This window comes from Thalassophryne amazonica, chromosome 11 (assembly GCF_902500255.1).
Source record: "Thalassophryne amazonica chromosome 11, fThaAma1.1, whole genome shotgun sequence".
Taxonomy (NCBI): domain Eukaryota; kingdom Metazoa; phylum Chordata; class Actinopteri; order Batrachoidiformes; family Batrachoididae; genus Thalassophryne; species Thalassophryne amazonica.
This window is the reverse complement of record NC_047113.1, coordinates 90,086,561-90,114,369: the sequence shown is the minus strand read 5'-3', so window position 1 is coordinate 90,114,369 and position 27,809 is coordinate 90,086,561. Positions and strand designations below refer to the sequence as shown.

The window sequence follows — 27,809 nt, the reverse complement described above, 5'->3', positions numbered from 1 at the left end:
TGTCGACCGGGAGTGTGAAATGACAGTGGTGCTTACTTACAGAACAGTTTGCACAGATAATCAGAAATTTGTGACAAAATTTAGCCACTCGACCCTCGTAGTTCAACTGTTTGCTCCAACTGATTTGTTATTTTAATTCTGTCAGACATTAGTGATGAAGCCAGCGGCTGAGCTCTTACGTCACTGAGTGATTAATGTTGAAACCAGAAGTCTTATTCTGGAGGGGACCGGAAATAAATCGATGTGGTATGTGGTGCTCAGAAAATGACTAATAATATCCGTCCACCAGAAGTGAAGTTATGTGGGAATGTTAATGAGAAGTGGAGAGTTTTCAGGTAAAGGTTTGAATTTCATACGAGGAAGATATTAGCATTGATGCTAACAGTAGCAGGAAGACTGACACTGGATGTGAACGACACGTTTGTCGTCACAGAATATGAAACGGACGAGTATGATGCTGTTATTGAAAAGTGTAAGCGCCATTTTTTGGAATAAGATATTTGAAGCTAATGTAATTACAAGGTTTAAATAATTTAGAACAATTCATTTGTATTTTGTTTAAAAGGATAATTTAAAATATTAAAAGGTACATGATTGTATTTTTCTTTAAAAGAAAAGGAAATTTTTTGATGCATGAGTGGTACGTTTGGGGGCGCTACTGCCTGGCTGTCATGTAAATTGTTGGAGAAGAAGTGCTGTGCTTGAACTTTGTTAATAAAACGAAAATGGCTGGAGCAACACGGTTGTTTTACCGTGATGCAACACATGTTGTTAAACGCGTAAAAACAGGCTCAATGGTCAGCTTTCTTTTTTGCAGAAGAGGTTAAAGCAGCAAAAGGAAACAAAGATTAACCTCTACATTAAGTAAAACAACCACGCTCAACGAGGTAACGAGCCTGGAGGAGCCCACAGTGCGGCAACGGAACTTCACAAAGAAAGAAAAGCTACGAACTGGTAACAGCAAAATGAGCCAAGAGAAGAAATATCAGATAACAGGAATGTTGTAGTCTTTGCTAGATGGCACTCAAAAAGAAAGATAAGTATGCTTTGTGTCATAGACTACTTCGTTTGAACTGTTGTTGAATCCTATCGGACTTTTTGAGGCAAACTGAATCAGAATAGCGGACAACGAGACGCAAGAAAGAGAACAGGAAAATGACTGCAGTACCGATGGTGTCCAGAAGAGGGCGCCAAAGTACACGGAAAAAGGGCTGGAAGACCGACTGCACAGGCAAATGAATGCAAGAAGAGCAAAATTGGCTCAAGTCACTGCCAAAATGAACAAGATAAGTGAGAAAAATGTGAGTAAAAGTGTTACAAGCCTGCGTGCTAACACAGTGAGAGATAACCAAAATGTCAGTGTTTTCCCTGTTGTGACTAATGAACGGTCAAATGCTCACATTTCAAGCAGACCTCAGAGTTAAGAGAGAAATCCACGGACCAAGTACAAACAGACAATACAGTTAACTTGTGTGAAGTAATGCTAAAGCAAAATGACATTACTGAAATGTTGGTTAGACAACAAAGACTCACTGACTTACCTCAGAGAGATGTACCAATATTTAGTGGTGATCCTTTAGAGTTCAAACCATTTCTCAGAGCATTTGTGCACATGATCTGTAACAAAACTGACAGTGATAGTGACAGGATTTACTATCTTGAACAGTTCACTAGAGGTGAACCAAAGGACTTAGTCAGAAGCTGCCAGCATATGAGCCCTGAGCATGGGTACAAGGAGGCAATGAAACTTCTACACTATCACTATGGTAACGAGATCAAAATTGCAACAGCCTACTTGAGTAGAGCAGTTAACTGGCCTCAGATTAAAGCAGATGACGCTAAAGCTCTTCATAGTTACTCACTTTTTCTAACTGGTTGTAACAATGCAATGCAGGATGTTAATCACTTGGAGGAACTAGACAACCCAACTAACCTTAGAGTCATAGTTTCCAAGTTACCTTACAAGATGAGAGACGTGGAGGGTGTCAGCCTTTGACATTCAGGAAAACTCTGGTAGGAGAGCCAAGTTTTCAGACCTAGTGAGATTCGTGAACAGGCAAGCTAAAGTAGCTTCAGATCCTTTATTTGGTGACATTAAAGATGCTGATGACAAAAATAAGCTAAACTTAAAACCAAACAAGTCAATTAGACCAAAGGGCAGTGCATTTGCTACCAGTGTGGTACCTGCTACAAAAGAGAAGTTACCACGTCAGACAGTCGATGCATTTCAGAAACCATGCACTTACTGTGAGAAAAATCACACGCTGAGTGTCAAAAAATTAGAAAACTACCTCAACAGGAAAGAGTAGAGTTTCTTAAGGGAAAAGGACTCTGCTTTTCATGTTTGACACAAGGACATTTGAGTAAAGACTGTAAGAAACGAATCCAGTGTGATTATTGCTCCAAGAGACATCCAAGTATGCTGCATTACGAGAAACAAGAAGATGTAGCAGTAGAAAACAAACCTAACGACGACACTGAAAGCTCTCACATTGAAGTTGCTAGTCCCACTCCGATCACAGGTGGTACATGTGGTGCTACCGGGGCCGGTAACAGCAGTAGAGTTTTGGCTATCGTGCCAGTTCATGTTAAGCTAAAAAAAAAAGCAACAAAACCATTGATAACGTATGCGTTTTTGGATAATGGTAGTGAGAACCTTCTGCTCAGAGAAACTCATGAGACAACTTGGCACTGAAGGAAAGAAAACTCAAATCCTACTTCGCACTATGGGCCAGAAAAGGGTAGAGCCTTGTTACATTGTCTCAGGTTTAGAAGTTTGTGGTGTGAAAGAAAATGCGTACATTGACCTACCTGATACGTACACGCACAAGGACATTCCAGTAACCAGAGCGAGTGTTCCTGTCCAGTCAGACTTGGAAAAGTGGCCAAATTTGCATGGTGTACAACTGCCAGAGATAGATGCAGATGTTGGACTTTTGATAGGAGCTAATGCTCATAAGGCAATGGAACCGTGGGAGATCATCCACAGCAGAGATGATGGTCCCTATGCAGTCCGAACCATCTTAGGCTGGGTTATAAACGGCCCATTGAAAAGAAATGACTTTGAAAGTGATCAAGGTGTTTCTGTAAACCGCATTTCAATGTCAGAAATAGAAACATTGTGTTTGAAGCAGATCGACCATGACTTTCCAGAAAAATCCTCTGATGAGAGGTTTGAGATGTCTCGTGAAGATTTACAATTCATGAGCTTTGTCAAAGACACTATTGAAAAGGTTGATGGCCATTATTACATTGGCCTCCCTTTTAAGGACCAGTCAGTTAAGCTACCTAACAACCGTGCATTAGTTGTGCAGAGAGCAGAAAGTCTCAAAAGAAAAATGCTCAAGGATGATGACTTACTCACAGAGTACAAAGCTTTCATGTCAGATCTCATTTAGGAAAAAATATGCAGTACCTGTGCCAAAAGAACTACAACGTGATGACGGACGAGTTTGGTACATACCTCATCATGGTGTGTACCACCCGCAGAAAAGGAAGCTCCGTGTTGTTTTCGACTGCACGGTATCATATCAGGGCAAATCACTAAATCAGGAACTGCTACAGGGTCCTGATCTGTCTAACACACTCCTTGGAGTTTTGACTCGTTTCAGGCATGACCATGTTGCTTTAATGTCTGACATTGAGGCAATGTATCATCAGGTGAAAGTACCACCAGAGGACACAGACATGCTGTGTTTTCTTTGGTGGCCTGAAGGAAACCTGAATGAACCATTGCAGGAGTTCAAAATGACTGTTCATTTGTTTGGTGCAACATCTTCACCTAGTTGCGCTAACTTTGAAGAAAACAGCAGAAGATGCCACAGACAGTGTACCCATGGCTGTGAATGCAGTGCAAAATAACTTTTATGTTGATGATTGTCTTCTCTCTGTAGCAACTGACAGTGAGGCCTGCACCATGGTAAAGGAACTGACAGAACTTTGTGCAAGCAGAGGTTTTCATTTTACTAAGTGGAATAGCAACAGCAGAGTTGTTTTGACCTCCATATCTGAAACAGAAAGAGCATCAGAAGTCAAGGCGCTAGATCTTTGTCATGACAATCTTCCAGATGAACGAGTATTAGGAGTAAACTGGTGCATTGAAACAGACTCTTTCAAAATCAATGCAAAACCACTAGCACAGTCAAGGCGCGGCATTCTGTCATTTGTGAGTTCAATTTATGATCCTCTAGGATTTCTGTCCCCAGTTATTCTACCAGCAAAAGTCATACTACGGGAACTGTGTGGAAAGAAATTCTCCTGGGATGAGGACATACCTGCTTAACTTGCTCAGAAATCACAGATTTCATATCAGATATGGATATCAGATCTTACAAAACTACAAGGATTTACTGTTGACAGATGTTTCAAGCCAGTTGGATTTGGAGATGTTACATCTGCACAATTGCACCATTTTGCAGATGCAAGTGAATGTGGGTATGGTGTAGTTGCATACCTTCGGCTCACAAATGAGAGGGGGGAAGTCCACACTTCATTTGTAATTGGCAAGTCAAGAGTATCACCTCTAAAACAAACAACTATTCCTAGGTTGGAATTGGCGGCTGCTGCTGTAGCTGTGAAAATGGACAAACTAATGAGAAATGAGCTACAAATGCCATTGAAGGAATCAACTTTTTGGACTGATAGTACCACAGTGCTGAGGTACATTGCAAATGACAGCGTCAGATTAAGACTTGTTGCGAATCGAGTGTCACTCATCAGAGATCAGAGATATGTGAACTCGGAGTTGAACCCTGCTGATCATGCTTCTAGGGGCATGAAGGCAAGTGAGTTCCTTTCAAACAAATCTTGGATTCATGGACCGGACCTTCTGAGTAAGGGCAGTAAGCTTTGGCCAGTGTCACCAATAATCTCAAAGGACACTCATAATGATGCAGAGGTACAAGTTATGAGTGTTAATGTTGACATTGTGGAAACAGATCCAGTCAGTAAGCTTATTGGTCATTACAAAGATTGGCACAAACTAAAAAAGGCTATTGCTTGGATGCTAAGGTTAAAACAGGTTCTTTTGAAGAATGTCTCAAACAAAAGGCAAAAATCAAAGTCAAAAAGGGTTGACAAGGTTGAGAGTTATTTAACACTTGCAGAGCTAGAAAATGCTGAGATTGAGATTGTTAAATTTTGTCAAAGCCAAAGCTATAAAGATGAGATTTAAACTTTGCAAAAGGGTGAAAGGGTCAAACGAACAAGCCATATTGTGAAGCTAGATCCTATAATGGACAAAGGTGTTTTAAGAGTTGGTGGAAGGTTACATCAGTCTGCTTAACCATCCAGTGTGAAGCATCCTGTAATATTACATCAGGACCACCATGTGTCCACTTTGATTCGCAGACATGTTCACAAACAAACGGGGCACAGTGGCAGGAACATTATGTTATCCAAACTAAGAGAAAGGTATTGGATTCCTAAAGCGGATGCAGCTCTCAGGAAAATATTGTCAAAATGTGTACATTGCAGAATGTTGTCATGTAAACCTGGTGAGCAGAGAATGGCAAACTTGCCACATGACAGACTTGTACCGGATAACCCCCCTTTCACAAATGTAGGGATAGACTACTTTGGACCGTTTGAGGTTAAATGTGGCAGAAGTAATGTAAAGCGCTATGGTGTTTTGTTTACATGCCTCACCACGAGAGCGATTCATATAGAGGTTGCTCATTCACTTGAAACCGATTCTTGTATAAACGCATTTAGGAGGTTTGTAGCCAGACGAGGTCAAGTGTCTGCAATGAGATCAGATAATGGTACAAATCTTGTAGGTGCTGAAAAGGAAATGCGTGAATCTCTTAAAAAATGGAATCCGTCAAAAATAGCTGATTCACTGAGCCAAAAGGGTATCACATGGACGTTTAATCCACCAGCCGGGTCTCACTTTGGTGGGATTTTGGAAAGGCAGATTCGCTCTGTCAGGAAAATCCTCATTCAGTTACTGAGACAACAGACTCTTGATGATGAGCATCTCCACACATTATTTTGTGGAGTCCATTATTAATAACAGGCCGATTACGAGAGTATCTAATGATCCAAATGACATAGAAGCACTGACTCCAAATCACTTGCTTCTCATGAAAAGAAAACCAATATTACCACCTGGTGTGTTCCAAAAGGAGGACTTGTACTCAAAGAGACGGTGGCGCCGGGTCCAATACCTGTCGGATATTTTTTGGAAACGTTGGGCCAAAGAATATCTTCAACTTTTACAAGAGAGACAAAAATGGTTCAATGCAAAGAGAAATCTGAAACCCGGTGGTGGTGTTCTCATAGTAGATGATACTGCACTTAGAGGTTCATGGCTAATGGGAAAAGTTGAAAGATCTATTTGTGATTCAAAGGGTCATGTGAGAAGAGTGATGGTGAAAACTAAAACCAGTGTGTTAGAAAGACCAGTAGATAAATTGTGTCTTTTGCTTGAAATGGATGAATAATGCTATTTTTGAGTTCACTCAAAGTCATATTCATGGTACAGTTTATTGTTTGAGGTGAGATATGGAAATGTGTTTTGTTTACAAAAAATGTGTCGCTTTATTTTGTGGTAATTGTTATGCCCGCACAGTAACAATTAGGGGCCGGAATGTAAGCGCCATTTTTTGGAATAAGATTTGAAGCTAATGTAATTACAAGGTTTAAATAATTTAGAACAATTCATGTGTATTTTGTTTAAAAGGATAATTTAAAATATTGAAAGGTACATGATTGTATTTTTGTTTAAAAGAAAAGGAAAATTTTTGATGCATGATTGGTACGTTTGGGGGCGCTACTGCCTGGCTGTCTTGTAAATTGTTGGAGAAGAAGTGCTGTGCTTGAACTTTGTTAATAAAACGAAAATGGCTGGAGCAACACGGTTGTTTTACCGTGATGCAACACATGTTGTTAAACGCGTAAAAACAGGCTCAGTGGTCATCTTTCTTTTTTGCAGAAGAGGTTAAAGCAGCAAAAGGAAACAAAGATTAGCCTCTACAAAAAGTTTGAACAGTACTGCACACCAAAGAAAAATGAGACCTATGAATGGTACATCTTCAGAAACAGGATGCAGAAAGAATCAATTGAACAGTGTGTCACAGACTTAATCAGAATCTAATTTATTGCCAAGTAAGTTCTTACATATAAGGAATTTGATCTGGTGTCATTGGTGCATAAACAACAATCAAAGAAAATACTTATGTAAAAAGTATTAAGTGCATAACAATAAAAAGAAAAGGAAAAAATACTTCTGTAAGAAGTAAAGGAGTCAAATAGACAAATGGGCAAAGCTAAGTTTACTGTTAAATAGATATACAGTGGTCCCTCGTTTATCGCGGGAGTTACGTTCTAAAAATAACCCGCAATAGGCGAAATCCACCAAGTAGTCAACGTTTTAAGGTTGCAAAACCCCTCACTACATACTTTATACACTTTTCTCACTTTTCTCTCCTGTGTAAACACTCAAAGTTCAAACCTTAGTAGAAAAATAAGTCCAGTATTATAGAATGAAACCAAAGATCAAAACCTGTTTTCAGGCCCAAACATTTGTTTGAGAAATAAAAATAAGAATAAAAGAACAAAAAGAATAAAAACATTTTCCTTTAAATAATTATGATGGCTTTTAGAACTAACAAATTTAATTTTAATGATCAACCTACAAGGTTGGACACATAAGAAATTATTAATAGTGACTCACCAGTATTTCACAGTTCCTTCTGATCGCGCCTCTTCATCCTGGCACCGCTCTGCTGTAGCATCTTTTTCCAGAGTGACACCTCGGTGCAGGTGTCTTTTTCCGAGTGAAGAACACAGTTATGGGTAGTTGTTGGCGCTCTTTTTTCTTCTGGGCGAGAAGATTCTTATAAACAGACACATGCAGAACACAATGCGCGTGCTCTCCCTTCGCGGTGAATGCGGATTGGTGCCGTGACCGGCCTGCTTGATGAGGACGCAGAACACAATGCGCTGTAAAAAATAAAAAAACATGCAAAATTGGACTAAAAAAAATCAGCAAAACTGCGAGGCCGCGAAAGGTGAACCACGTTATAGCGAGGGACCACTGTCGTGGAATGGGGCTGTGCAGACATGCAGATGAACAGTACAGGGATGATCAGTCTGTACTTTGTGGGAGGGGGGGCAGGGCAAATGGGGGTCTCTGGCATTATTTATTCATCTCGTTGCGGACGGAAAGTAGCTGTTTTTGTATCTTGAGGTTTTTGTCCTAATGGACGAACATTATTTAAATAACTGTTGTGTTTATGAGAAATTATCGGTGTTCTATCGGCAAAATTTTGGCCGACAGTGAGTACTTTGAAAGGGGCTTATATCGGTCGGGCTCTAAAAAGAGCCTCAGCAAAAGGAAAGGAAACAAGGCAGAAGAAGGATATTAAAGGCTGTGAGAGGTGTGGAGGCAAACATGCACCCAAACAGTGTCCAACGTTTGGAAAACAACTGCAGGAAATGTAACACAGACAGAAAGGTCCAAAAGACGAATTGTGAAACCAAAGAGATTGATTGAGGAGATGTAAAGGAACAAGGATAAGGAGAAAGGTGTTAAAAGTTACTGTACAAGGTTACAAGATAAATGTTCTGTAAACACAAGAAATGTTTAATGACAAAGAATGTGTAATACCTGCATAAGCAGTGATTTGATGTTGTGGTGGAATAATTTATTTTAACAGTTCAACATCCTGGTAACGTTTATTTTCCTTTATTTGGAAACAGGGGAAATGTATTGATGGGTGATTCATGTTGAAACCTGAAGTCTTATTCTGGAGGGGACCGGAAATGAAGCGCTTCTGACTACGCAACTCAGTGTGGTATGTTCACAACGAAACACTGACTTTCGACATTTTTTTTAAGCTTTAAGAATTCATGCTGCCTTAAAAATCCTCTAAAGGTCGGGCATTCTGATGCCATTCTGAAATGCCTTGAATGCTGTCTTGTGCCAAATTTTCACTCATAAACTCAACTATGTTGCTAATGTTGAAAATGAATCTTTAAAATGGATTTTTAAAATCCTCTCCCTCCCAACTCTTCTGTACTTTGCTGCATGGTGAAACCGTCTGATAGACCGATGATTAACTTGTGCACATATCATTCATCACAGAACCTACTGTGGACAAACTGTATCTGCATGAATTACCGACCAATTCCCATTTAAGTCAAAACGGTAGCCTTGCTACTGTCAAGACATGAAGTTTGTAAAATATGTAAAAAAAAAAAAAAAAAAAAAAAGATTATAATTTTGCCTGGGCTGAAGAGGATTATTAAGACAGCATTACTGCTGTATGTCATACATTCACACTGTATGTACAGTTAGTTGTTTATAGCACCACACATCAACAAACGTGTCGTTGACTATTTCATTTAGCCTAAAGGGTAACGTTAGTTTAGAGCTCCTGTGATACGGTAAATAGCTAATCCAGGCGTCACCAACCCTGTTCCTGGAGGGCACCTGCCCTGCATGTTTTCTAACTCTTCCTGGTCCATTCCCAGGCAGTTAACTCTATCAGGTGTGCTCAGCCAATCAACAGCTGCATGACACCATTTAAAAAACAAAACAAAACAGGTGTGTCTTGAGTAGGTTGATGTGGAAAACATACAGGGCAGGAGCTCTCCAGGAAGCGAGTATTTTATTTGTAGGATATTTCTCCTGTTATGTAAGTTCTCAGCCAATCATAAAGTCAGTACTAACTACGTCATTCACACGATTAGCATACGATTAACATACCAATGCACACACAGATACTGGCCCCCACTTGCATTCTGGGTAAAAATGTACCAATAATAAATGAAGTTGTATTACGTGCTTCAAAAAGCCGAGCTTCGTGCTGTTGGAGTGTCGTGATGTTGGAATAATCCCAAAATTTTCTCCTGTTTGCTCACAAAAGCAGACAATTAATGCTTAACTTTTTTTTTCTGGAAAAAAAGAGTTTTCATTTATGGAGTAAAACATTAGTTTAGAGATACGTTTTTAAAGATAGTTTAAAGATACATTAAAGTTATTTGAATTAATGTATCACTCCATTAAAAAATTGCGCCAAAAGATGAACAAAGGCAGAACAAACACTGGCACAGAAGGAATCTACCATGGCAATTGGGCAGTCACACAGGGTGATGGGGTTGGCCGGGACTGGGTTCTTCCTGAAATCAACAACCGTCTCCACTGTTTTGAGGGCACTGAGCATGATTCAAGTTGCACCGACCATGCGTTGTTGACATTTTGTTTGCCTCATGAATGAATTATAAATATAGAAGCAAACACGCATGTTTGTTTTTAGCACTTCCTTTCTATTTTTTTTTTCTTAGTGTCCATCTCTCAGTGCAGTAGATCGGTGAAATCTGTTCAGTGCGGTTTTCTTGGCTTCACTTTTATTTTGAGATGGTCCCAAATAATTCATGCAAGAGGGAACAGGGAAATTTGATGTCATCAAATATATCTTTGTTTTATTAAACAAAAGAAATATAAACTATAAACAGAACCATGAATCATCAGGATTCAAAAGACATTCAACAGTGAAATTTGATATAATCAAATTCATCTTTTAGTAAACAAAAGAAATATAAACTATAAACGGAACCATCAGGATTCAAAAATTCAATTTCCAAACAAATAGAAAAAAAAAATAGGCTAAACAATAGACTTCCTATTGTTCAAGATGTACTTTTTCTGGCCCGCCCTGTAGTATCCAGAAAAAGAAAGTACATGTATGTCACAGGGGGATAATTATGAACACTGTAAAAACGTTACAGCAGAGACTGTGTAACCTGTTGTTCTCTGCATCTTCCCGAGACTCTCATTCCTGCTAATAGATTCAACAGTGAAATTTGATGCAATTAAATTCATCTTGAAGTGGTGGACATTGTGTACTCACTGTTCGGTGCATTTGTTAACCTTTCGATGCGTTTGCTCGGTGTGTTTTGGCACGTTTGTTCACCTTTCAGTGCTTGCGCATTTGTAAGTTAATCGTATGCTAATCACGCGAAGGACATAGTGTATACTGACTTTGTGATTGGCTGAGAATTTACATACCAGGAGAAATATCCTACAAATAAAATACTCGCCTCTAGGAACAGCGTTGGTGACCCCTGAGCTAATTTATATAGCATTTTATCTGATGAATGCACTTTTTCTGTTTATCATTTTCTTTATGTCTGGTCTTTTCGAGGGTTCTGAGTGCAGCATCATTTATTGCCTATTGTAAAGTTTGTGTTGAACTACAGTGTTTCTGTTTAACTACCGACACTGTGGCAGGATGGGTTAGACTCTGACGAGGTGCCACAGGTTCATCATGAGCCTAAAGTACTTCTACAGAGAACTGAGGGGTGACCTGGGAGCCTCTGGGTGACTTGAGATGGAATGACCCTGAATCACTTCAGTGTGTCACTCATCAATACAGTTGTGTTCAAAATAATAGCAGCATGTTTTAAAACATGAGTAAAGCACAAAATCCTTATAATACTTTTTATTTCCATACATGCAAATGCATTGGGAAGACGTTCTATTCCAAATCAAAACATGAAGAAAAATTTATCAAATTTATTGTTACTACTTTACAGAAAGTGAAGAAAAAGGAATATTAGACTGTTCAAAAAAAGTAGCAGTGTCTGCATTTTTCTTTCTGTGACCCTGATTATACTCTTACAGGTGGCCCTTATTTAAGGACAAAAACAAAGAACACAAAGTACAAAAACACAAGTCGCCGTAAACATTTACACAAGCACCTATACAAGTTGAATGTTGTTATAAGCTAACAACTACCACCAATATGACACTCAAAACTAAGAAATAAGAACATAAACTTGTAAAAAGATGTGTAAACAAACAACATCATACAGATGAAGCTGTATTTGTGCACTTTAAGGCACAGATTGGAAGGATTGTGACTGTGATGCTCACTCCATGAGCTTGTGCAGAAAGAAGGCTCCTGAACCGGCTGGTTCCGGCAGATAAAGATTCAGACACAAATCTGCACGATTTTGAGTGATATCACATGCAGGAAGTGAGGACATTCATTCATTTTTTCGCTGTTCTGATTTAATTTTGCTAAAGTCTTATGGCATCAGATCAGCACCAAAACCACACTCGTAGAAAATGCAGTCAGGCATATTATATTATTACACAAGCGTAGATATTAACTGCGCGTATGAAAATGATCTCTGCGCATGCATAAAAAATGCGTTTGGGCGTATTGTTTTACTTAAGTGTAGATATTAGCTGTGTGTGTGAAAATGATCTCTGCGCATGTGTAAAAAATGCATTCGGCCGTATTATTTTACTTTACAAGTGTAGATATTAGCTGTGCGTGCGAAAATGATCTCTGTGCATGCGTAAAAAATCCATTCGGGCGTATTATTTTACTTTACAAGTGTAGATGTTAACTGCGCGTGTGAAAATGATCTCTGTGCATGTGTAAAAAATGCATTCGGCCGTATTATTTTACTTTACAAGTGTAGATATTAACTGCGTGCAGGGAAACTGCTCCTCGACTGAGGGAAAAGGTGCTGCGTGGGGATTTCTACTCTCTCGCTTGCAAATTATGGCACTGTGGGGGGTTGGATTTTGGCACTATGGGGAAGGGAGCCATTTCGGCACTGGCTCTGCTGTGATTGGTCATCTTTGGAGAGAATGTAGAGTCAGACTCAGACGCGCCGGTGTCAAGAGGTGATTTTTAGGACATCAAATGAAATAATGCTGAATTTATGTGAAAATGATTGTGTGTACAGAAGCTTCAGAGATCTGTCGCTGAGACAGATGATGACTGGAGTGAAGTTTTAAGCAGAAACGAGGCAATAATCGCTTAACGCCATTGTCTCAGACTGACGTCTGTGTCAGAGGAGGGCTGTCAATCAAACCTCGCTCTCCAGAAATGAACCAATCACAGCAGAGCCAGTGCCGACCTGGTTCCCTCCCCCATCGTGCCAAAATCCAACCTCCATAGCGCCATCATTTTTGAGCGAGAGAGTAGAAATCACCTCGCAGCACCTTTTCCCCCCCACTTGAGGAGCAGTTTCCTCATGTGCACAGTTAATATCTACGCATATAAAACAATGTAATACGCCCTAACACATTTTTTATGTGAGTGTGGTTTTAGTGCTGATCTGATGTCATAAATTCTGCTGTTTTCTACATCCATTTGTACAAGGTGAGTGAGATAAAAGAAAGCTGAGGCCTTTAATAATAGCTGGCTTTTTTATCTAAAGCAACATAAAATCACTTTCACAAATTTGTACCATTAGCCTTCATTTAACCATATTATTATTACTACTTTTATATTTCAGCATGAAAACCAGTCCTTTTGAACAACTGGGTTTTAGTGGATAAAGTTTGACTCAGATTTCTGTGAGTCTGTGGAAATTTCTTTCTGTCAGTATCCACCACTGTCATTTCACACTCCCTGTCAACAGGGGTCGATGATGCACCTTTATTCCATCTTCTCAGAGCTTCTCTACCCCGTGCAAAAACTTTAAGAGGGCTTTAGTTGGGGGGTCTGGGGGCTGAAGGTTTTTAGACATGCTTATGCTCCCCAGAACCAGCTGCACGGTGATGCGCCGGCATTTGAGGAGAGAAACCGGGAACATGTTCAGGTTGTCCTGGACATTGCTATATTGTGTGCCAAGCTTGAAATCCCACTCAGGTTCCACAGAGAAACTGAGGACGTGCTCAACAAGGGTCTTTTTTTTTTTTTTTTTTTTTTTTTGAGCTTTTTAAGTTTGTGTCAAAATATGCATCAGAAATTGAAAACCAACTGAAGGAGCTGCCACCAAATGCCACATTGATGAGCTTCTTGAGGCTGCAGCATCAATCCTGCTTCAGGCTGAACTGCATGGACAGTATTTTGCTTTACTTGTAGATGAGTATAACGAGCTGGAGAAACGAGAGTTAATTGCTGTTTGTGTCGGATTCATTCATGGAGGAGTGATCAAAGAGTGGGCAGTGGGCTTTGTCGAGGCCGTGGATTTGTCTGCCCAGGGACTATCACAGAAGATCCTGGAGGTCCTTCATCCACTTGAACTTGATCCTACTCTCCGTGTCGGGTTCTGTTTTGATGGAGCATCTTTTATGTCGGGACACAGGGGAGGAGTTCAGGTTGTCCTGAGAGAACATTTCCCGAAAGCCATTTATGTCCGCAGCCAAATAATCTGGGCGTGTCAGCACCTTTTTCGACGTTGTGAATCAAATACAAAGTTTCTTCACGGGGGCTCAGCGACATGCTTGGTTTATTGAGATCCAAAAGGAAATGCACCCCGACCGTCAGAGCATGGAACTGGAGCGACCGAGTGACACCAGATGGACCTCAAAATCTGGGTCAGTGCACAAGATCCTGAAATTGTTGGATGTGTTACTGGAGGCTCAAGCTGAATGTGCAGAAATGAGTGGACAAACTAAAATAGAAGCAGAACAACTGTTGCAACAAATGCAAACTATAAAGTTTGTTTTCATGCTCCTTGTATTTTGCAAACACTCTAACAACAGTGATTTTGCCACAAAGGGGCTGCAGAGCTCAACACGCTGTGTAACAGACTGCAAATCCCTTATAGAAATGCTGAAAGCTGCATATGTGACTTTCTGGGATGATTCAGATGGCGACTTTGAAAAAATCCAGTCAGACCGAAGAATTAATGGAAAAGAGATGGCGAACTGGGATGTGGCTGCCTCTCACTGCCTTCAAAGTTTCACACTTCTGTTGTCACCACAACATTGGGGAAAACATCAGCTATCAAAAGTAACAATGATATAAAAGCTCTGTGGAACTGTGTTCTGGACAGGCAGAGATCAGAGTTAACCGATTATATAGAGGACACAGATGGAGACACAGTTTTGGTGACAAAGACATTTTAAAGACTCCGTGTGACTTGTGAGGGATTGAAATAGGTGATGCCGAACATACTGTGTTCACTGAGCACATCAGAAGGAAAACTGATCGGGACAACTTCCCAACTCTGATGGAAATACTGGACAGCTGCCCTCCGGACATTTTTCCCAATATGAAGAGTCTGTTGAGGGCCATCATAACGCTCCCTTTAACCTCCTGCAGCATCGAGAGACTTTTCTCCGCAACAAACAGGATCCAGACGCGCCTGAGATCATCAATGCCGACTGGACGCCTCAAAAACATGACACTTTTTTGTCATTTGAAAAAGAAATGATTGACATTTCGGATTATGATGACATCATTAAAGCGTTTAACTCAAAGCCCAGAAGACTCCGCCTTGTGTAAAGCCTGCTGGTTTAAGACAGTGACTTTATTTCATGTATTCTGGCCTGCTGTGGCGTGTTATGATTGTGGTTGTGTGAGTTCCACACTTCAGCCCAGGTGAGCTGATGTCGAGCTGTCTGAATGCTGCTCCTGGTGTGGAAATGAGGATGAAAATTTAAGATAAAACGAATGAGTTATGTTTGTTTGTTTTTAGGGGGTCAAAGCTGTGATCTTTATTGGTACAGCAGACTACTTATAACATTTAGGGGAGATCGGGGCTGTTTGTAACAATGTTCAAAGCTGCAGCCATGGTGACATTTTGGTCATAAATTATTGGAGTAGTTTCAACTTGATTTCAGTTTACACGTAATGAGGATCAGCCCACAGGAGTGAAATAGTCTTTGGAGTATTACAAAGTCTAAAACAAATGATTTGTTTAGTTTTTTTTTTGTTTTTTTTTACTAAAATAGCAATTTGCATTTTTTTAAAAGAAATTCTAACTCAGCCACTACTGAGTTCACACAAGACACTTATATTAATAAATAAATTCATTGATTCATTCATATTCAGATGAACTCAAGTTCAGCAAAGCATTTAATTAAGTGGTTTTGTAAACTTAATTTGCTTTGTCCTCTTCACTGTTAATGAATTTTAACCAATTTAATTTAAATGTTTTGCTGTTATCAGATAGCCACACAAGACACTTATATTAATAAATAAATTCATTGATTCATTCATATTCAGATGAACTCAAGTTCAGCAAAGCATTTAATTAAGTGGTTTTGTAAACTTAATTTGCTTTGTCCTCTTCACTGTTAATGAATTTTAACCAATTTAATTTAAATGTTTTGCTGTTATCAGATAGCCAAATTATTTAATTTAAGTTTTTCTAGCTCATGCAAATTATTACTTTAATTTTACCTTAATTTTCTCTCTCTCTCTCACACACACACACACACCACTTCTCTCGTGGAAGGTGGTGTGAACATTGTAGCTTGTACATAATGTTCTTTTGTCAAATGAGGAATTTTTCCATATTTTGAAAGAGTCTAAATTTGGTGATATTTTATATTCTGTTAAGGGGGTGTCACTGTGAAACCTGGGATCTGTTTGGCTGAAGATAACAGCAGTGTAGTACAGTTTGGTGTACTTTGTGTGTAATTGGTGTCAAATGGTGAAATGTTTCTTGCTCAAGAACTTGAGTGTTGTATTGTATTTGATACTGTTCCTTTCCAAAGTATAAATGAGGCCTAATATAGCTGTAAATTGTTAACTTTGTCTGTGAGACTGCTGATTTTGATAAGGACATGAAATGATTATTGTGTAATTGTAGTAATTTTCCGACTGTTCATTTGAATGCCTGTACTGGATTAGACAGGGAAATCTATTGGCACACCAGCCCCACCAAGATTTTTTTTCACCAGCCAGCACTGATCAGGATTGTGTGCACTGAACTGTCCAAGGTGCTGAACTGGAGCAGAGCAGCTCTCTGTCTCCCATGTACAGAAGTGTGAAGTTTTGTGCCTTTAGCTAAGTAAACAGATAAAAAAAACACTTATCTCGTGGAATAGCAGCAAAACAGTTGTGGAATATAGGTCTTTACTGTTTTCCTCTCACAAGTACAGATATTCTTCGTACCATAGGCTAATTAACAGTGGCGCAACAGATTTTATTACATCATAAAATGTTTACACACACATCTTGTATCAGCTTTAAAATTAATAAGGCCCATACTGATTTTTCTAGTCCTACCCATTAGCCACATTCTGGCTCCGCCACTGCTTTCTATTCTGTCAATATTTTTCTTTAAGTAAGGTGACCAGACTTGACTTGCATATTCTAATATGGGTTTAATATAACTTGTATACATTTTCAGGTAAAACGCAGAATCATGATTTTTAAATGTAGTAAATATAGTACAGATTACATCGTATGCAGCCTTGACATTTGAACCGTGCATAGTAAATTTCAAGTTTGATAAGATAAGACTTTATTGATCTCACAGTGGAGAAATTCACGTTATGTCAGCTCTTAAGAAAAACACACAAGATGGGTGCGAGTAGAGGAAAATGTGCATCAAGCAGCGTGTGCAAGGATAAGCAATAATAATAATACTTAATTATAATACATTTATAATTTATACATTTATATAATACATTTATACATTTATAAATTATAATACGTAATAGGATAATAACAACATATTTTATATAATTAACCTTTTCATTTTAGTACCTTTCAAAAAATAGTCAAAATCAACAGTTACAACCCAGTGAAGTTGGGATGTTGTGTAAAATGTAAATAAAAACAGAATACAATGATTTGCAAATCCTCTTCAACCTATATTCAATTGAATACACCACAAAGACAAGATATTTAATGTTCATAGTGATAAACTTTATTCTTTTTGTGCAAATATTTGCTCATTTTGAAATGGATGCCTGCAACACGTTTGAAAAAACCTGGAACAGTGGTATGTTTACCACTGTGTTGCATCACCTTTCCTTCAGACAACACTCAATAAGTGTTTGGGAACTGAGGACACTAATTGTGAGTGTCATGATTAGGTATAAAAGGAGCATCCCCAAAAGGCTCAGCCATTCACAAGCAAAGATGGAGTGAGAATCACCACTTTGTGAACAACATTCAATTGCAAGGAATTTAGGGATTCCATCATCTACAGTCCATAATATAATCAGAAGATTCAGAGAATCTGGAGCACTTTCTACACGTAAGCGGCAAGGCCGAAAACCAACATTGAGTGCTCGTGACCTTCGATCCCTCAGGCGGCACTGCATTAAAAACTGACATCATTGTGTAAAGGATCTTACCACGTGGGCTCAGGAATACTTCCGAAAACCATTGTCAGTTAACACAGTTTGCCGCTACATCTACAAGTGCAAGTTAAAACTCTGCCATGCAAAGCGAAAGCCATACATCAACAACATCCAAAAATGCCACCGCCTTCTCTGGGTCTGAGCTTATTTGAAATGGACAGACACAAAGTGGAAAAGTGTGCTGTGGTCTGATGAGTCCACATTTCAAATTGTTTTTGCAAATCATGGACATCGTGTCCTCTGGACAGGAAAAAGACCATCCAGACTGTTCCCAGGGCAAAGTGTAAGTTGCCCATGGGCAATTGACACATCTGTGATGGCACCATCAATGCTGAAAGGTACATCCAGGTTTTGGAGCAACACATGCTGCCATCCAAGCAACGTCTTTTTCAGGGACGTCCCTGCTTATTACAGCAAGACAATGCCAAGCCACATTCTGCACGTTACAACAGCGTGGCTTCATAGTAGAAGCGTGCGAGTACTAGACTGGCCTGCCTGCAGTCCAGACCTGTCGCCCCTTGAAAATGTGTGGCGCATTATGAAGCGCAAAATACGACAACGGAGACCCCGGACTGTTGAACAAGTGAAGTTGTAGATCAAGCAAGAATGGGAAACAATTCCACCTACAATGCTTCAACAATTGGGGCTGCAGGCCATGGAGCAGGTGATTAGAGACCTTGCAAGGTTTATGACAAACGTGGGTGGGAAATCCATTCGCTTAGTAGGGAAATTAGTGCAGAAAATTTGCTATGGTGATCGTGCAGATTATCTGCCAGGGAGGGAAATTCAACAAGTTGAGACTGTGGCCTGCTTCCTAGACATGTCCAGAAAAATCATAGAGGGATATGCTTTGCATACCTAATACCCATTGCTACATTGGATGATGTTGAAATTGAGGATAGCCGTTGCTGTTCCAGCAATATCAAAGATTTCATGTCTGCTACCTATAACTCGCGTGGAATGTCTCCAACCTAAACCTACTTCCAGGCATCTTATATATGCTACTCTGGAACCACCCCTAAACCAAAACAGTCCAACCATCAGTCCCACAGAGGTCCTTAGTCTGGGTCTCATTAACATGAGATCACTATCCTCAAAATCATTGTTGATTAATGATCTAATTATGGATCATCACTTAGATATGATTGGGTTATGTGAAACCTGGCTTAAACCTACAGCTGTCCTCCCCTTAAATGAGGCCTGCCCACCGGCGTACATATTTAGCCACGTCCCTCATGATGCGAAGCAAGGCATGGGGTGTTGCTCTTATTTATAAATTTTGGTTTAGCTTATTAGCTGTTGGGGGTCACAAATATAACTCATTTGAGCATCTGATTCTCTGCTCTGCCCACGATGCTACGTATTGGCAATGTCAGAAGAATAAAAATCAGCCGTATTACTTTGTCACTGTATATAGCCCCCTGGCCCATACTCTGAATTCTTAGATGAATTTGGTGCGTTCAACTCTAACTTGTCAATGAGTGCAGGTAACATTCTGATTATTGGTGACTTCGTGTCTACAACCCGCTAACATTCATATAAATAAGCCTTCTGATCCCCTCTGCAAATCATTGATGGAAATTGTGGATGCATTAGGATTTCAGCAATGCATTTGGGACTCGACGCACATGAGTGGAAATACCCTGGATTTGGTTCTCACACGTGGTATTGCTGTCACGAATATTGACATCATGCCTCTTGCTTCAGTGGTCTCTGATTAGGTCTCTGATCTCTTATTAGGTTTACAGTTTTGCTGCCATGTTTAGTGGAACAACAACTTTATCACTATGGCGTTGCATCAACTCCTCAATTATGACTGAACTTGAAGCTAGACTGCCTGATATCTTAGCTCCACATCTGGAAAATGCCCAATCACTAGACAGTCTTGTGGATAGTTTAAACTCAGTGCTCAAAACTACACTTGACACGATTGTGCCACCTTTGTTAAAACCACGCCCCCCCCCAAAAACACAGTCACCTTGGTTCACTGACTACTTGCGTGACCTCAAGCATAAGGCTAGAGGTGTTGTGTGTTGGGGGGTGTGGCTGGATATTTTGGTGTTCTTTTCTTTTCTTTGCTCTTCAGGTGGCATGGAAACTGATTTGTCTGTGGAGAAGGTGCTGGCTGAAGAGTCCTCACCCTCATCAACATCATGTGTAGCACCTGTGACTGGTGCTCACATGCAACCTTGAAGACTTTCAGCTGAAGCAGATAATTGGATGGCGTTCTGCATTTAAGTCATGTGTGATTCAAGCAGAACTGCCGGGAACTCGACCTTGTGATGTTCGTTTGTGAGACGTTGAGGACCGCGCCTGGGTTTGACACATCGAGCCCGTGAAGCAAGAAAGGGTGAGGACACATGCTGTCAGCACACGTTAAAGGTAATTAAGTGTTTGATTAATTGTTGATAGTAACTTGGTGTTTTGTTACACAGTATACTTGAATTGTGATGAGAATTGTGCAGCTTGCTTCTCACTGCTGTGGCGTGCGGATAAGTGATCCTCCACCTGTTGTGAGAAGCTGCTCATTTGCATAAAGTAAAAAAGATACAGACCTGAATGTGTTGCTGATAGCGTGTCTTTTGAAAGATATTGTTGTAACTGCTGACTTACCTCACCTCTTCTTGCTTCACAGAGAGTCAGTTTGTCGTGTCCACCTGGGGGGTGTTTGTCTGGTGGTAGTGGGTCCAGGAACGCCGGGCTTCTATCCTTTTGGGCGCTTAAGAGCGCGCCAACAGTCACTCCACCAGAAGGACGTTCTTTCAGTTTTGTACACATTATTATGCACAGGTGAAAAATAAATTGTTTCTGTTGTTGGAACCGCTTTCTGGTTATTTTTAGCGCTGGGTTCTGTCTGACGCAGGTCCGCTCCTCAACCCGCGTCGACACATAACAAGAGGTCTAGAATGGAAATTGCGTTGTTTAAAATTAGAAGTATTCCATCTCGCGTGGCGTGATGCTATCTTAGACTATAAGCATGCACTACTGGCTACAAAGTGGGCCTATTACTCAGATTTGATTAACAAAAACAAGCATAACTCACAGTTCCTTCGACACGGTGGCAACACTTATACATGGACAACCACCTGTAAGACGCTCTCCTTTTACAGCACAGGATTTCCTGGATTACGTCATGAAGAAAATAGAAGACATTTGGTTGAGCATATCCCAGCATGCCTTAACCCAGCCACTACACCCTACTACTGAGGTGGGTGCACCATTACAGTTCTGGTGCTGTTGGATCTCAGTGCTGCGTTTGATACTGTGGATCATCATATTCTACTAGATAGGCTGAAGAATCATTTGGGATTACTGGGAGTGCCCTTGCATGGTTGACGTCATACCTGACCGGTTCTCACTGTGTTTTGTACAATAGCACAACCTCTAACCTTAGTGACATGAAATTTGAGGTTCCACAGGGGTCCGGCTTAGGCCCCCTGCTTTTCTCCCTTTATATAGCACCCCTTGTAGTGCAGCAGATAATTGAAACAATCCTTCACTTGGTGACACAAGCATCAGATTTGGCAGGAATGTTCTTCATACATCAGTGTTTGAGAAAAAAGTGCGGGCCACTTGAAAATCCAATATGGCGGCCAGGTAGGAGTCAATGAAGAATTACACGGGGTCAAAATTTAAAAATGCTCCAATCATATTGAATGCTATACCACATTATGTGTCTGATCACAAAGATTCCAAAAAGGTATAGTTTGGACTATCTATAACTCATCCACATAAAATCCTAAGATTGCCTTGCATCAGTGAGAAGCTGACCTCCACATTAGAGATATTACTAGGACTGCATTTTTCCACCTGCGAAATATAACGAAGATTCGTCCCATCCTGTCTATGGTTGATGCTGACACCCTGATTCATGTGTTTGTCTCTTCTAGATTGGACTACTGCAATGTTCTATTTTCTGGTTTACTGCAGTCCAGCATTAGGGGTCTCCAATTGGTTCAAAATGCTGCAGCCAGACTTTTGACACAAAGCAGAAAGTTCGACCCTATTACACCCATTTTGGCATCTCTTCACTGGCTTCCTGTCCCAGTGAGATCAGATTTTAAGGTCCTGCTACTAGTCTATAAAATTGTTCATGGAATGGCACCTCCCTACTTAGCTGACCTAATTAAACCTTACATACCGGCCCGGGCTTTGCGTTCTCAAGGTGCAGGACTACTTTGTGTCCCTAGAGTCAATAAAAAGTCTGCGGGTCACAGAACTTTCTCTTATCGTGCCCCTGTTCTGTGGAATGATCTCCCTGCTTCAATAAAACAGTCAGATTCTGTGGAGATTTTCAAGTCCAGACTTAAGACACACTTATTTTCCCTTTCGTATGGCTAGCACACTGGTATACTATGTTTCAATGCTTTTTACTCTTTTAATTAATTTTATTTGGAAACAGAGTGGGCCGCGGCCTCAACTTTATCTAAATTCTGGGTCTTTTAGTGAAGCTTAGGGCTAGTGGCCGGAGATCACCTTAGTTTTTCTGCTGTTTTTCTTGTTGCTTAATGCTGACAAATTACACTGAATTTGTCTTTCTGATGCTTGATTCTGCTTTTTTCTTTTCTCTCTGTTTGAGGTGCGGCTCCATCCAGAGGTGAGTGTGGTATCTGTTCCAGAAACCGTCCTGCGCACCGGCAACATTTCCTGTATGTTCGTTTTGTGAATTGATTTGTAATTTGTGTCTGTAGCATGGCCCAAGCAGAGGGTCACCCCTTTGAGTCTGGTCTGCTTGAGGTTTCTTCCTCAGAGGGAGTTTTCCCCTTATCACTGCTGCTCTGGGGGTTGGTAAGGTTAGATCTTACTTGTGTGAAGCACCTTGAGGCAACCTTGTTGTGATTTGGTGCTATATAAATGAAATGAATAAATGAACAGTTAATGTCCTCAGTTCCCAAACACTTATTGAGTGTTGTTAGAAGGAAAGGTGATGTAACACAGTGGCAAACATACCACTGTCCCAGCTTTTTTGAAACATGTTGCAGGCATCCATTTCAAAATGAGCAAATATTTGCACAAAAACAATAAAGTTTATCAGTTTGAACATTTAATATCTTGTCTTTGTGGTGTATTCAATTGAAGATAGGTTGAAGAGGATTTGCAAATTGTATTCCGTTTTTATTTATATTTTACACAATGTCCCAACTTCATTAAAATTGGGGTTGTAGTTTTACACTGGTGATTTTACTGTGTACTATGTGTGCAGTCAATAGTTCCGATTACATCAGGGAAACCAGCTCTCGCTGCAAATTGCACTTTAATGTTGGAATGTGATGTACCTGGATGACATTGGGATGATTGCTTTCCACACAGCTGACATGGCTCGGCTCAGAGTTGACTGGCTCACTCCTGAATACCCCTGTTGCCAGGACGCCCAGCGTGGTCGACACCTGTGTGGGGTCAGACAACCCCTGGCTCCTCGCCGTATTGCGCTCTTGGCCGGCCGCATTCTGCACGCAACTCCAGTAACACTGGTGTTGGTAAATGAAATCGGCTTATGAGCCAGTTATCGTCATTTGCAAGGTCCTCTAACAATGCTAACACAACCATTGTTAATGCCATTTTTACGCATCACTTTGCGCATGCTTTTATATCCATCCATATTATTGCAGACACGTGGGTGTGTTAATTGTTAATAAGTGTGTCTCTATGTGCACATCACTCTGATGACGTCTTGTTTTCACATTATTAACAGTTCCCAGCATCACCTCTACGTGACCGCAGTGGACCAATAACTGTAGGAACGTGCGCACGCCAGCCAGGATTTTTGTGTGACGCGCCACACATTTCCATGATCTCTTTTGATACATCTGAACGTTGGCATGGAGACGGGCGTACACGGGCATTTCTGTACATACGCACGCTTTGTACATGAGGCCCCTGATGTTTAAGAACTGCATAAATGGGGAACTGAACAGGAAGCCACTGAATAAGAATCATTCCTTCCAGAAAATAGGTTTGAGGGCTGATGGGCCGAGTCGCTGTCAGTCAGGCTGTGACTGTGGCCGCCTTAGTGACACCTCACTATTTCATCCAGGTTCTCCTCATAGGTCCTTCAAGTCATTCAAGTAGTTACGGCTTTTTCATTGTTTTTCTATGTTGATCTGATTGTAGCACATTTTAGATCTAAAAGATCAGAAATTTAAAAAAAGGTCAGTAACATGAGATGAGAAGTATGTGTGTGCTTGTGTATATGAGAGATGAGGGCAGCACCTGGGTGTCTTTAAATTTGGCCTTTGTTGAGCCGTATTCTTAAACTGTGCTTCCAGCCTTGAATCGATTCCCCCTGCAGGCTGAAACACAACAAACACACACAGAGTTCACTATAAAAACAATCAGACATGAGGCAGCTGCAGAATCTGGAACAACAAACAATGAAACAAAACATGAATTTACTCTACGTGCCCTGACCAAATGTAGACCACTTTCACATGGCAACAGGTCTGGCACACATTTGGGTGATTCTTAGACTACGGGCACTTATTATGTCCTTTGATCATATTGTATGAAAAACAGAAAAAAGGGGAAATTTCACACTTTTATAGTTATCTTTACAATGAAAGTGTGTTAAGAAATTTGTTCTAGTAGTCTATGATGACTTTTTTTTACCTTTTTTTCAGCATCATTATATGCAAATATTGCCGTTTTGTGCTTGTCCCACACCCAGACTTTTGATCTTCAATGATAAAAATGAATGGTAAAGAAACATTTTTTTCTAATGTTTTAAAATATCTCTGAATAAAATATCAGTAAAATAATCAAAACATAATTGGGGTATTCAATGTCATACAACTGTTGTGATTTTTTTTAAACAAAATGTAGTTGTCCCACACTATTGCCGTAATTTCCACCACAACACTGTAATGTCCCTTTAAACAGTTTGTATGAAAGATTGTTTGGGTAGTTTCTATGGAGATAAACAGTGACATCAGAGCACATGTATATAGCGCCAAATCACAACAAACAGTTGCCCCAAGGCGCTTTATATTGTAAGGCAATGGTGTGGTGGAAATTACATTTACAAGGCCAATAGTGCCCGTAGTTAAAGAATCACCCATTTACAGATCACACACTGAATATTTATTAACACGGAGATCAGAATGTTGGACACTGGCTCAGTCTCTCCTGTGGGTACAAACAGCATTTCTGGATAAATGATAGATTTCAGCAGCTTTTATCTGTGTCTGTGTCCTGGTGACGGTATAATGTTCCCACAAGTGGAGAAGTGCTTGATGAAATATTGTCTGCGGGGTGCTGCCCTTGCTCTAAAGAAGGGGTCACCGACCCTGATCCTGGAGATCACCGTCCCTGGAGGTTTTACATATGTACCTGCTGCAACCACATTAGTTATGTCTGGTGTTTTCTGGCTCTTGATTGGCTGAGCTCACCTGACTTAATTAATTAGCAGTAGGTAGAGCTGGTAGAGTTGAAAAACATGTTGGACAGGTGATCTCCAGGAACAGGGCTGGTGACCGCTGCTCGAAAATATTTCAACAGCGCTGCACAATAATAATCACCACATCAGAGTGCAACAACCACTTGTTTGTGTACCAAAAAGGTTGAACATAAGATTGTGTTTGGAAATTTTGATATACCATATGCAGAAGATGTGCCCAGTAAAATGTTTTGAGTTCTGTGGATCACTTCCAAAATCTCTGCCACCCTGGATCAGTTTGTGCTGCTGCACAGTTTCTACTATGAGATGACTCAGTAATTAGAACACAGTTCACTCTATGTTCAATAAGAGGTTCATGTTTACATACAGACAGCGTGGGCTGGCAGACTTTAAAAGCTCAATGTCGCTCTCCAAACATGTAAAACCAAAAAGAACATCATGTCTGACATGTGATGTTCTTGACAGTGTGACGTGGGCGCAATGAACCAATAAGGTCTGACTTTCAAGTCAGCTCACTTAACCCATTCACACCAAATTCAACAGGAGATTCACGGGTCTGATCCAGGTCAAGCGGAATGTCCTAAACACAGGCCACCTGATCCATAACGGTCCTTTCAGATGGACCACAGACACGGGTTTGACACCCTTTCAGTCTGAAAGGGTTATTAGTTCAAACATCGCAATGCAAAAACAGAATTTCCTCTGTGACTGACAGATTTATGACACTGACCTCCTTGGATTTGCTCTGCTCCTGATCTCCAGACCTCATTTTGGTCATGTAGCTGATGTTCTCCACCGTGTGTCGCTGGTCTGTTTCACAGACATTGATGTCAACAAGGCAGGAAACTCTTTAATCAGTGAACCTTACCTTCTCTGAGCGTCCTGGTTGGACCTCGAGGAGCAAGAAAAAAAATTGCATTTTCAGTTTTATAAGTGTTTATGTCTCACTAGCTTTTACATATTATATGAGCAACCTGTTATTTTTACACAGAAAGGCAGCAGTTTTGGAGCAGATTCTGCCAAGTTGAATTAGCAGCCACAGAGAGACCAGCCAGTGACGTCACGGGGCCTCTTTACTCCGACTGGCTGACTAAACTAAATGAACTACAAAAACACGATAAATCAATTACATGAACAATACTTTTCAACAAACATGAACCACAATAACATTTTAAATCCCAAACTCCCATGATGCATTGCAACACAACATCCATTGTTTATTGGTTAGATGAAATGGCTCATTTGTCCAAGTATTTATCAGTAATGCAGCTAAAGTTGGGGGAAAATGTGAATAATTATGTTGCAGGACAGTTTATGGTTTGAGCCTCTAAATTTTCTACAAAGTCAATCTGGAGTCCTGTAACGCAAGTCACGGCCTGAAAGGTCACATTTTATTGAGGATGTTCTGATAAAGCCATGAATCAACATAAATTCATCAGTAACATCTGAAATATGCAGCTGCATCATCAACATATGGATAAAAACAAGTACAAACATTAAAATGGGGCAGATCATCCACAGTAACACTTCCAATATTTGCTCCTCTCACACAGAAGCTTTGCTGTAATTCCTGGCAGACAGCCTGTGATCCGCCCCAAACTCCACCTTGTTTCTTGGACAGCTCCTCTTCATCCCACCTGGTCTTCAGTCACCTCTGACCCGTGGTGTCCTCATCATCCAACAGGAGAGACTGCTGCCTCTAGAAAGGTCAAAGGTCACACAAGCACTGCTGAGCTGGCTGAGAAAAACATCACTCTGACAGCTGATGTGCTCACAAACGCTTCACCAACATGTGTCAATAATGTGGAACATAAGCAGATACAGTGCAGGAAAGGTCCAGTTCAAAGCTCCCCACGCCCCATTGTCCATGTTCATATGGAGTTGTGTCAGGAAGTGCATTTGGTGTAAAACATCTACTGTGTGACAAACCAAAGAAAAGGAAAGAAACCAAAAGAAAGTAGTTTGACTACGTTAGTGCCTCTAAAGGGCAGCAACAGTCAACAATGTGAACTTCTTATTGTACAAGGGACCAAATACCAAAGGCATCCAATCTTCACCTTAGGTCACTGGTGGGCCTCCAAGTCTCACCATGACAACGACGAAGAAGAAGAAGCATTGGCATTTCCAAACATCTCTGTTCAGCAACATCGTGATTCCATAAGCTCTGCACAGGTGTCTCTTGATCTCAAAGGTCGAGGACCCAGAGACATAAATGTCACTGCTGAAATAAATGAAAGTCTCTACAAGTTCAAGACTTTCACCACATATAAATACACTTATGATGGCCGAGTCCAGGAAGTGAATCTGAGTCTTAATCCAGGACGATGGCAAACCCAGACACTCCTCAATGAGCTTCTCAAGTCCCAGCATCAGTGTATCCACTGATTCCATAAAGAC

The 27,809-nt window shown here is 40.5% G+C and overlaps 2 long non-coding RNA genes across 2 annotated transcripts; one reads left to right on the top strand and one right to left on the bottom strand.

Annotated features, from left to right (window-relative positions):
- Positions 1-753: 753 nt before the first annotated feature.
- LOC117520226 lies at positions 754-27,078 on the top strand. The gene is made up of 3 exons (XR_004563576.1): positions 754-1,301; positions 8,704-8,798; positions 26,966-27,078. It is a non-coding gene; the product is annotated as an uncharacterized LOC117520226 (long non-coding RNA).
- On the bottom strand, positions 7,696-23,375 carry LOC117520225. Its single transcript, XR_004563575.1, has 4 exons — positions 23,212-23,375; positions 19,792-19,796; positions 16,738-16,741; positions 7,696-7,706 (listed from the first exon to the last, which is right to left on the bottom strand). It is a non-coding gene; the product is annotated as an uncharacterized LOC117520225 (long non-coding RNA).
- Positions 27,079-27,809: the final 731 nt, after the last annotated feature.